This window comes from Triticum aestivum, chromosome 5A (assembly GCF_018294505.1).
Source record: "Triticum aestivum cultivar Chinese Spring chromosome 5A, IWGSC CS RefSeq v2.1, whole genome shotgun sequence".
NCBI classification, from domain to species: Eukaryota; Viridiplantae; Streptophyta; class Magnoliopsida; order Poales; family Poaceae; genus Triticum; species Triticum aestivum.
Window position 1 is genome coordinate 123086568 of NC_057806.1, and position 11410 is coordinate 123097977.

General features: G+C 40.9%; 1 long non-coding RNA gene and 1 pseudogene across 1 annotated transcript; both read right to left on the minus strand.

Moving 5' to 3' along the window:
- Positions 1-1133: 1133 nt before the first annotated feature.
- LOC123102588 (nucleolin 2-like) lies at positions 1134-10914 on the minus strand (annotated as a pseudogene).
- Positions 3329-5826, minus strand: LOC123102589 (uncharacterized). Its single transcript, XR_006449063.1, has 5 exons — positions 5156-5826; positions 4315-4597; positions 4057-4234; positions 3907-3966; positions 3329-3816 (listed from the first exon to the last, which is right to left on the minus strand). It is a non-coding gene; the product is annotated as an uncharacterized lncRNA (long non-coding RNA).
- Positions 10915-11410: the final 496 nt, after the last annotated feature.

An 11410-nucleotide genomic window follows, 5' to 3' on the forward strand; every position in this document is an offset into this window, starting at 1 on the left:
AAAGATTTTTCACACTCTTAATTAAGTACTTGTAGTTCAAGTCTCAATTCAGGGGTTTTTGGAAAACCTAATTTAGAAAATACTTTTTGGCCAAAATATTTTTGCAAGAAATTATTTTTATGTCCTGCACACATGGCATGATCATTGGGCAAGGTTTTGGATCAAGGAGAAAGAGTATAAGAGTTGGAGGATTTACTTGATTTTTAGAACACTTGCAACCAACACACAAAAATCAAATCAAGCAAAGATATTTTATCATGATTTATTAGCTTAAGTGTTGTGACATGAAAATCAGGGTGTGACAGACTCTCTCGGTAGGTCAACCCCTCTAGAAATGACACATAACTGCAAAGAAGACCCCCACATCCAAACAAGGAGAGGTCGACCACAATCTGAATAAAAAGCTCAACAAGTAAACCCAACATGCACTCGTGAGTGATGGACAAATGAGGGACACCTGTGACGTGCAGGATCAGATAGCCACAAAAATTCAACCTAAAGCCAAATAAAAAAACAGAGGACTGATTTTTAGAAAAAAGTGAATAAGAATAGAACATTGGTGCTAGCAAGATTTAAGAAACCAGCGCAACTAATTTAGGAGATGGGACACATTCTAACGACAATTATACTTGCTAGATTTTTCATAGCATTTCAGAGCTTGAATCACATGCTACGACATTATGTGAAGATTCACTATTCAATTAGGACAGTAATTTCTATCCACACTTCTAAGGAAAATAATACAAAGGAGGTAATTGCAGCTCCCTCCACATTTTCGCATCCGGGCTTGGGACCGGCAAAGGCAGTGTTAAACCACAACAATACAAACCACAAGTTATACAACACCAATCATTCAACAAAGCATACAGGCCACACCATCAAGCAAATTCAATACACACACAGTCACACAAGCACACACACAATCAAGCGCTTGCACACAAGAAACAGACAAAGAAACAGACATAGATAGGGGCACATCACACACAGAGTCACACACACACACACACAATGTAGCATTGCACACAAGAAACAGACATAGATAGGGGCACATCACACACACACAATGTAGCACTTGCACACAAGAAATAGACATAGATAGGGGCACATCACACAAACAGTCACAAACACAATGGAGCGCGTGCACACAAGAAATGGAAAGAAACAGACATAGTTATAGGAGCAAAAACAGAAAGCTAAAACATGTAAGACCGAAGTAAACTCAGAAAGTTAAGGCTGGGAAACAATGTCCGCTTTGTGTTTTTCAAGGACTTACTTTCTTTAGGATGAGCTGCACCAACTTTTAATTTCAGATGATAAATTTAGAATTAAACCCTTACCATCACCATCGCCCCGTCATCTGAATCATAACTAGCAAGACCAAGAAGAACACCTTTAGGAGAACTTAGCCCAGTACCATCAGAACGAGTAGAGCTAACATTGTTTGGCTTAGCAAGGACTACAACTTTAGCTGTGGTCTTCACTTTTGATTCTCCCAGACCAAGCTCCTTTGAGCTAGAGACACCAGTGGTCTCATTTGCTACAACACAGAGGCGATAATCAGCAATGTAATTTACATATTTACATTAAGTTTTAGTATAATTCACTCACGTTCAGCTGATGAATCATCTTCATTCATAACTTTGGTTGCGATCTCATTAAAAAGATCATCCGTAACCTGGAATGACAAAAGTAAGAAATGGCAGTCTTACTGAACTTGCTAAACCTAGCAAAATAAGTCCATGCAATGACAAACCTTCAGAAGAACTTCTGTCAACACACGTTTAATTTCCTTGTTGATTGCTGCCATCCATGCTGCTTCGACTTCATCCTGCAAATGATTCAAGTCCAGTACATCGATTTGAAATGAGGGCCATGTTAATATCCAAGTTGAATATGCACAGGAACAAAAAGGATTAACTTTTCAGTAACTAGCATCCTATGTTTCCATCAGATCCGAAAGAAGTGAACATGTGTAAAGATGAAAAAAGACACTGCTCGATAAAAATGATTACAGGAACTAGGAGATTTGCCAGTACAATAATACAGTATGACAAGCACTAAAGTCTCAAGTAAATGATATCCAGGTTGCTTCAGTGACAAATCTGGAAAAAAATTGACACATAGCCATGCCATTTCTCTCACCATTATGAAATCACTGTTCTTCATAAATTACTATATAAACATTAAAAAAATAGATGGTAGTAGGTAAATTATTTAGTTTCTCAAAGCCACCAGGCACTAACCTCCACTCAGTCTAACAGCCCAACCTTTCTATCATGATTAAATTAGTTCACTTTGATTTACAAAAGTTGTCCAAATATTACTATGCATTTAAAGTCTGCCACAATACTAGTACTTAGCTTTAAACCCATTAACTTGGACATGGTACTATTCGTACTGAAATAAATCATTAGGAGCAGATTTTTGCATGCAAGTGAATCACAATAGGGCAGATTAATAGTGTAATATGCACTACACTAATAATTAGACCTTAAGAAGAAGCCCATCGCTAGTGTCCCATATGTCCTGCAAATTATTTATACCTTGGCACCACTTATAAACAAGTAATGTGGAGGTGGTTCTGAATCAGCAGGCCTTATACAATTGGGAAGACGTAACGTGTGTCCCCTTCATACCACAAGTATTGGACAATTTTGTCTGCAGCATCACATCAGTAATTTCTCAAGAGGCTCAATTTCATATACCGGGATCAGGTAGCTATACAGATCCATAAATTCAATACCAACTTCTCCTTTAAAAGCACGCCGAGTAAGAAGATGCCATTTTATGCTTGAGAATTTCCTTGACTCCAGCCAATGGAACGTGGTTAATAAATAGGACGCTTCCCATGTCGAATATCATGCCGACGCCGGCGCGCTTCAGTAGGATCCAAAACTAGCCACATAAAACATACAATAATATGAACACAACGCAAAAGCACACACAATAGAAAAAATAAATCAAGCAATAATTGTGAAGGTTATAGAGGGTGCAGATCATTAAAGAGTTGCAAATGGCATACGATGATTTCAAAAGAAACATCATTGAGTAAACTGCGAGTGGTTTTTTTTAAGTCATTGTGCTCCAATTAATCGCCATATCTTATGGTCAAAGTGCAACGTAAACTGAAAACAGTAAACGACTAGTGACTACATTATGAATTTATATGATGTAAGTCAGACCTAACCAGATCATGCCATATAGTATATAGTAAAGAAAGTCAGCAGGCCCATCATGACTGATATATTAATACCACTAGAGATGCCAATCAAAGGAAATATCTAACTGTACTTCTCAAGTCAAGTGAGACTGACAAAATGAAACTGGCCCAGGTCCAAAACTGATGGTGGACATAAAGTAATGTCCGGGCAACCATGCCTAACATCACATATTGTACAGATGCAGACAAAATCAAACCAGACTAATATTGGCAAAGTCAGGCAAAAGGCAGATCTTATTCACTTGAATGGCTAATAAATAATTCGCCAAATGTTAAAATATTCATCATTTAGGCTCCAAACAATAAAATAAACTCTTAGGTTGACCTAAAAACACAAGCTCACTATGCAGCTTAAATCTGAAACATTTCAATTCATGTTTCACTGAAAGACAGAATTAAGAAAAGCATTTATGCATCTACCCAACAGCAAATAGAAGTTCAAGAAGCGCGTACCAATTGATCTGCAGCGGGTCTGGTGACGGAAACCTTTTGAGCCTCCTTCTAACAGAATATGACACTGGTTGACAGTAGAAGTAAGAAGAAAACTGTAGCTAACTAAGTGCATTACCCATCTCATCGATTTTGGAACTCTTATGCTGTCATAGATAAGTCATGTTAACAGACCAACAAAAATTTGCTGCAAGGAAATTTGTTGTACCAGGAAGCAAATAATGATTGTATATCACCTTGCTTTTTTTGTGCTTATGCACGTCTGCCGAGTCCTCTGTCCCCTCATGCTTCCTCTTCTGAACAATTTGCGGACATATAAAGTATGGCTAAGTGATGAGTAAGACTTGGAGATACTTTAGGTTTAAACATAAAGAAAATACAGCAACCTTCTCATGATGCTTCTTATCCTTTTTCTTATCCTTGTCCTTGTCTGTCCTTAGACCGATCCTTATGTCGATGTTTGTGCTTCTTATGCTCCCTGTCTTTATCTTTGTCTTTGCTTTTTATGTTTTTTGGCTTTGTCCTTGGACTCACTTTTTGGTTTGCCCGAAATAGTAGGTATGCCTGTCGATTGGTTTAATTGTTAAGTGATAGGAAAATGCAATAACAACATAAAGCAAGTGGGATGGCAAAAATGATCTTACAAAGGGTAAATCTACTGGAGCAGTTTCTCGAAGCTGAAATGCTTGCCCCAGTGTTTCCATATCAAAGGGCTGAATATAAGCAGGCTTATCCCTTAAGTATTCTGAACGAGTTGATCTAGCTTCATTCCTTCTCCTTTCCGAATGTCAGTGTCCCCCACAACATTGTGAAGGTAATGTGTATCTGAGATTGCAAGTGGCAAAGGCCTCTTGCAAAAGAAATCATGGTGCGGCTGCAATTTGTACTGACTTCTTAAATCAACAGCACCAGTGAGCTCCCTAGGTCCTGAAATAGAAAGAGTCATATTATGGATTACCAGCATTGCATATAACCAAGGCAATTTGGAGAAGGGTGCACATCAAGAACCCATGCCTGAAATAGAAAGAGTCATATTATGGATTACCAGCATTGCATATAACCAAGGCAATTTGGAGAAGGGTGCACATCAAGAACCCATGCCAGGAAAATGCACTCATGCATACAAGTACAATGGGCACTTATTTCTCTAGTAGGGTCCAACAAAGTAGCTTATCATGGGGCACAACAGACAATGTGGTTGCTCAACATATAGACAAAAAAAATGTCCACATGAGGAAATTTTGGCGATTCCAGAGATGTTGTGAGCTTAAGGTATCAAAAGTAGGACAAAGATTGGCTGTTCAAGTTTAAACGTCGAATCTATATTTCTTGCGTAATATTTTGCTGATGGTTACAAGTTAACAATCATAACTACAGTAACAAAGAAGTACTTCTGTATACAAGTCGAATGGTATCAATTGTGTAACGTGCTATTGGATTATTTATTATTGGTTAAAACTGAATCAGAGCGGTCAAAAGACATACCAGGAACATATTGAGCGGCGCTTAGAACAGATCGACCAGAAGATCCACCGCCAGAAGTAGCATAAGGAATATATTCAGAGTGACTTGGAACAGATCGACCAGAAGATCTAACGCCATTAAGGACTTTAGGCAGCAGAAGAAAAAAGAAAGGAACACACCCGTACCACAAGAAGAGCCCAGAAAAATCGGTCCAAACAAACTGATATGCAAACATGATACATGGCAAACAAGGAGAAACAGTCAAAATCAGAAAGCACATGTCACCTACGATGGAAACAGTCAAAGCGTCAGAAGACGGTCAAAGCGGTGGACTCCAAAACAAATCCAAAACGTGTCGTACGTCAGACCTCTCCACCTAAAAAGATCACGCACAAAAGTAAAACCAAAGCACCATACACGTCATGCTGACAAGGCACCGTAAAAAAATCAGAAAGGGAGAAAAATCAAACCCTTATAGGCCTAGATTCTTAGTTACTCGCTTCCCTGTGGTATCGTATAAGAAAAACACTGACCTCATACAACTTCAGAAAGGAATCACATGCAAACAAATTATGTGATTCACTATTCGATTAGGACAGTAACCTAGACTCTGTAATTTCTATCGATACTCATAATGCAAACAATACAAAGGAGGTAACTGCAGCTCCCTCCACATTTTCACATCCGGGCTTGGGACCGGCAAAGGCAGTGTTAGGCCCTAACAATATAAAACACTAGTTACACACAACCAATCATTCAACAAAGCATACAAACCACACCATCAAGCAAATGCAATATTCACACAGAGTCACACAAACACACATAGAGATAGTCAAGCACACAAACAATCAAGCCACACAGTCACACAGATACAGTCAAGCCACACACACACACAGAGTCAAGCCAGACACACAGAGTCAAGCCACACACAGTCACACACACACAGAATGGAACGCTTGCACACAAGAAACAGACAAAGAAAGGGGCACAAATAAAAAGCTAACACATGCAAGACCGAAGTAAACTCAGAAAGCTATAAGGAATTTCCAGAACTTGAATGAGTAAACTGATTTCTCTAGAGGGGTGAGGGTGATTCAGATCTTCGTTCCCGAAATTAGGAAGCTGGTTAGAGGCTGATTACCATCAAACATAAGTGGAAAAATTACAACAGCATAAATATACTCAAACCATACTTCGTTCTGCTTGGACTTTCACATTGACACCGATTGATCATTTTCATCATCACTTCTTGAGCTCTCTTCAGAATTGTCATCATCACCACTGATTTCTTTCTTGGCAACCTTAGAGACCAAAATCTTTAGATGAAAAAGCAAACACCAAAAATTCCTTAGGCTTCTTTAGTGCAGGCTCTTCATCACTCTCATCAGAACTATCATCAGAATCATCCTTGGACTGCAAATATTGAATTACAACAAGATCAATTAATGTACAACAAATATCACAGAAGACAATGCTTTCAAGAAAATAAAATTTTAAAAATAATGCGTACATGTTCACTCTTTTTCTCTGTTGTCAGAAGCCTCTTAGCAGGAATAGTAGATTTTGCTGGCTGCAAAACATTGGAAGGAATTTTAAACATTGCACAACAAAAAAGTGACCAGGAGTAAGCAAGTAACAGAACTCTTACTTCATCAGAATCGGAATCCGAGTCATTATCTGAGCTACCACTAGATTCTTCTTTCTATACAGAAACTGTTTTAGCAGTGGTATCCTGGACATAGAAAGGAACCGCATTAGAAATATGGCATAGACAAAAGATTTGCTAGAAACAAAACAATGTTTAAGAAATACAAATATCACACAAGAGAAGTTACCAAGAGTAAACAAGTACAACAGAGAACTTACTTCTTCAGAATCTGAATCTGAGTCAGAATCTGAGCTATCACTAGATTCTTTATTTTTCTTAACTGGTTTAGCAGTGGTATCCTGGAAATATATTGAAAAGGTTAGTATCACACTGAAGCCTTAGTTTTCATATAACTATTAGACTGATACCTCCTCAGAGTCAGAATCAGAACTTTCACTGGATTCTACCACTTTCTTGGCTACTGGTTCTTTAGTGGCCATATCCTGCAAACTCCACAGAATTAAACGACAAGATCAGGGGAATGGTAAGTGCAAGAGATATGTTTTATGCTTTTGTAATGATCTCACATAGACATGCATTGCTAGAAATATGATTCTTACCTCATCTGATGAATCATCAGAATCGCTGTCAGAGCCGTCCAATTCCAGGTTTTTCTTTTGTGCAGTAGCAACCTGCAGAATTCTTCACTTCGGTAGCTGGCTTCTGAAAACGAAGTGAAACATGGTGAAATCAGGCAAAAAGATAATTAAAATGCTATTAAATGATGAAGCTTCCACTTCGAAATTGGTAGGGAAATGAATACCTCGGAGTCAGAGCTTTCGGAATCAGAACTTTCATTGGATTCTGCAAGAGGCAAAAACTTACAGGATCACCAAAGTATAAGATATCTGCAAGAGGCAAAAACTAACCGTCCAGCACCGCGTTTGCCACATCAGTTGCCTCCGCGCGAGCAGGCCTTAGGTTGTCCGGCATACTGTCCACAACATGAGTAACAACAGCAGGCTTTCCAGCCATGTTGCACTTGTGCAGAGCAGACTTCTGAAATAAGAACACCTAAAGAACGAACAAAGTAGTGCTCAATATGAATCATCACTAAGCTTCATGGAAATGGGAAAAATACATGTTAATCAAGCAAAATGCCTTCAACTGCCAAGGGCACTCACAATGCTTCTCTTAGAAAGATGGCATAGTCAAAATGCTGATGTGGCACCGTAATAATTAAGAAAGAACGAGAGTGGAGCTGTATGTTTATATAGATACGGCTCTTAGCTCGTTTTCTTGCACTCCCTGTTTTCCTATTCTTTAATTTTCTCCACAATGCAACATCATTTAGATACAACCCTTAAGAAACAATGCATTGGGGTGATTCTCTCTAATTTTTTCACTACTAGGACGACACGTTAAGAGATGATGCATTGCGAAGGTTGAGATAACCAACCTTTTCAGGTGGAAGATCAATTCCAAAGTTTCCTCTTGACAGAATTATACCATCTGCTTCTTCCGGGATCTCATCAAAATGGTTCAAGCAAGGAATAAGGAGTCAATAGGTGGTAAACAAATTCAAGTTGCTCAGGAATGTTGAAGGAATATCTTGAAATTACCTCCACATTCTCAATTTTGGCAAAATCAGAGTTTGGCTAAGATCACCTAACTTTGAGAGGAACTCCCATGCCTATTGCAGGAAAAAATATTCTATCAACATTAGGAACATTTTTCCAAAGTATGAAATGCAAACAAACATGTGATACTAGTCAACCCAATATCAATATAAAAAAAATTCAATCTGTTGGGAAAGATGGCACTGTGAAGTAGTACACTCTAAATATCTGACATAATGAGTTACTTACTTGCCACACATCTTCTGCATGCCTTGTATAATAAAGAGAGAGGAAGTCAATCTTGGTTGGGGCACCCTATTTTTCTCATAACCTGAAAGTGGTGCATGCTCATAAAGTCATATAATGGGTTACAGCAAGGAGCTCCAGTTTCACGAAAAAAATATTTTTTTAATATGTAAAGCCTAGTCGTCAAGTTAATACAAAGAGCAGGAGAGATTCTTGGGAGGAGTTCCTTACATCTTTATCCTCATCAGACAGCGTGGGATGTCGATATGGATCGAGCAGTGCAATGTGAAGACATAATCACAAAAAAGTTCAGAAAAAAGAATAGTCAGTCTACACTAAACAAGTAATAGGTGATCAGGAACTACCAATACAAGTTAGCATACATGATTATTCGTCAAGATACGAGTTCGCATTCAACAAACAGCAATCAATCGTGCCACAACAATATAAAACACAAGTTATACAAACCAATCATTCAACAAAGGATACAAGCCACACCATCAAGCAAATGCAATATTCACAGAGTCACACACACAGTCAAGCCACACACAAATTCACCATCAAGCCACACACAGTCAAGCCACACACACACACAGAGTCAAGCCACACATATTCACCATCAAGCCACACACACACACACAGAGTCAAGCCACACATATTCACCATCAAGCCACACACAGTGACACACACATAATGGAGCGCTTGCACACAAGAAACAGACTTAGATAGGGGCACAAACAGAAAGCATACATGCAAGACCGAAGTAATTTCAGAAAGCTATAAAGTTAGCAGCATTGACAAAAAACATGTGATGAACAAGCTTTCACAGATAAATAAATTCTGGAGTTATGCTCACAGCAGAATTATATGCCCAGGTGTGTAATGACAAAATTCTGGAGTTATGCTCTTTTATCTAGAACAATGTCTAAGGGGGACTAACTAGCAGCACCTCATCTAGTACTCGTATGATGAGCAGTTAAATGGAAATAGCAACATGAGGAAGAAAGGAAGGCCACATGGTTTGCACTCTTGTAAAACTTTCTACCTAAATGGTTTGCACCCCTGAATACACATCACCATATATGGGAACATGAGCAAAGCATGACAAGTAAGCAATTGAAAACAACATAGTAACACCCTGAACATCCATCAAGTAGAATAAGAATCGACAGAGGGCCAACAACCCAATTTCAATCAAAATAACCGATCTAAACAACGCAGCATTTGAGATCTGAACATCCATCAAGCAGTATCAAAGGGTGCATGCGTTTGACATATGAATGTAACTGACGAACAGCGCAGGTAACGGAACAGAGGAACCGATCTGAACGAGCACGATAAACAGCAGTTCCAATTTCAAAAGCAGACGCGAACAAGGGCCCGACCCGAACACGAAACACAGGAACGTGAGCGTCTCTCAGAAAACAGAAGCGCACGCAGAAGTTTCACAAACAGACTTGTTAGTTCGCAAACCAAACGACCCAAACCGACCGACCGACCGACCGCTCGCTTCCTCCACGGATACCCCCGATGAGACGGCACGAAGAACACGCGAGAGCATCAGTGCAAAGAACCCAGCAGCAACACAGGGGATCGAGCAGAATCAAATCAGTCGCGATTCCAAATGGACTAGGATGAGATCGAGCAGAATCAAATCAAGACGCGGATTCTATCTAAATTGCCGACAGCGAGGACAAGAAAATCAAAACAGACGCGATTCTGATCTAAACGGACGACGGGGTGGACGAGCAGAATCAAATCACACGCAACTCTAAACTGACGACGGCGAGGACGAGCAAAATCAATTCGGAAGCGATTCTAAACGGGCGGCGGCGAGGACGAGCACACGCGACTCTAAACTGGCGACGGCGGGACGAGTAAAATCAACTCGGAAGCGATGCTAAACGGGCGACAGCAAGGACGAGCAAAATGAAACCAGACGCGATTTCTATCTAAACAGATGAACCGAGGACGAGCAAAGTCAATCAAATTAGACGCGCTTCAAAACAGACGAATCGAGGACGAGCAATTCTTTCCAGTCTAAACGGACGAGTCGAGCGATGAGGAGCAAGATGAAACCAGACGCGGGAGGAGGAGAGGCAGGAGTCGAGGACGAATCGAGGCGAGAGGCATGGCCTGGGCGAAGAGAGGAGGAGCGGACGGCCAAAGGGCGTGCCTTTATAGCCAGGGCAGAGGCGGTTGCGGCAGCCGGAGGCTTGTCCTTGCCGGACACGGCTTCGTCGAGGTGGCGTGCGTGGCGTGGCGTGGCGGCGGATATAGAAGGAAAGTGGAGTTGGTGGGCTGGGGGTTTGGGGCTGGATCCGGAGCGGGAGCGGGGGCGGGGGTGGGCAGGAGGAGGTCGGCGGCGGCTCGTCCATCTCGAATCGGGAGCGGAACGGGAGATTTCCGTCTCGAATTGGGGACGGACAGGGAAATTTCCAATTAGGGTACTCGGGACGGGAGTTGCAACGGTCCAGGTGATGGCGTGTCTTTTCTCTTCTTTTTTTGATGGCGAAAACAAATGTGTGTTTTTTTACTACTGAAAAAAAATGTGTTCGGGTTAGAAAAACGTTACTACTGCCAAAAAAAAAGAAAAAGAATAAAACTCATCTCGCCCGATAGTGTGCGCAGGGTGTGAACCCCAGCTTTTGTCGCTTCCCTCCACCTTCTTGCCTTCCACCCCCTTCGACGTCAGCGGGCAAAGCCCAGTAAGTGTAGGCGGCGGGGGAGGGGGGGAGGGGGCATTTCTCCCCTCCCGATAGTGTGCGCAGCGCGGGGCGGCACCGTGTCGAGGGTGCGGCGGCAGCAAGTCAGACGAGCGTG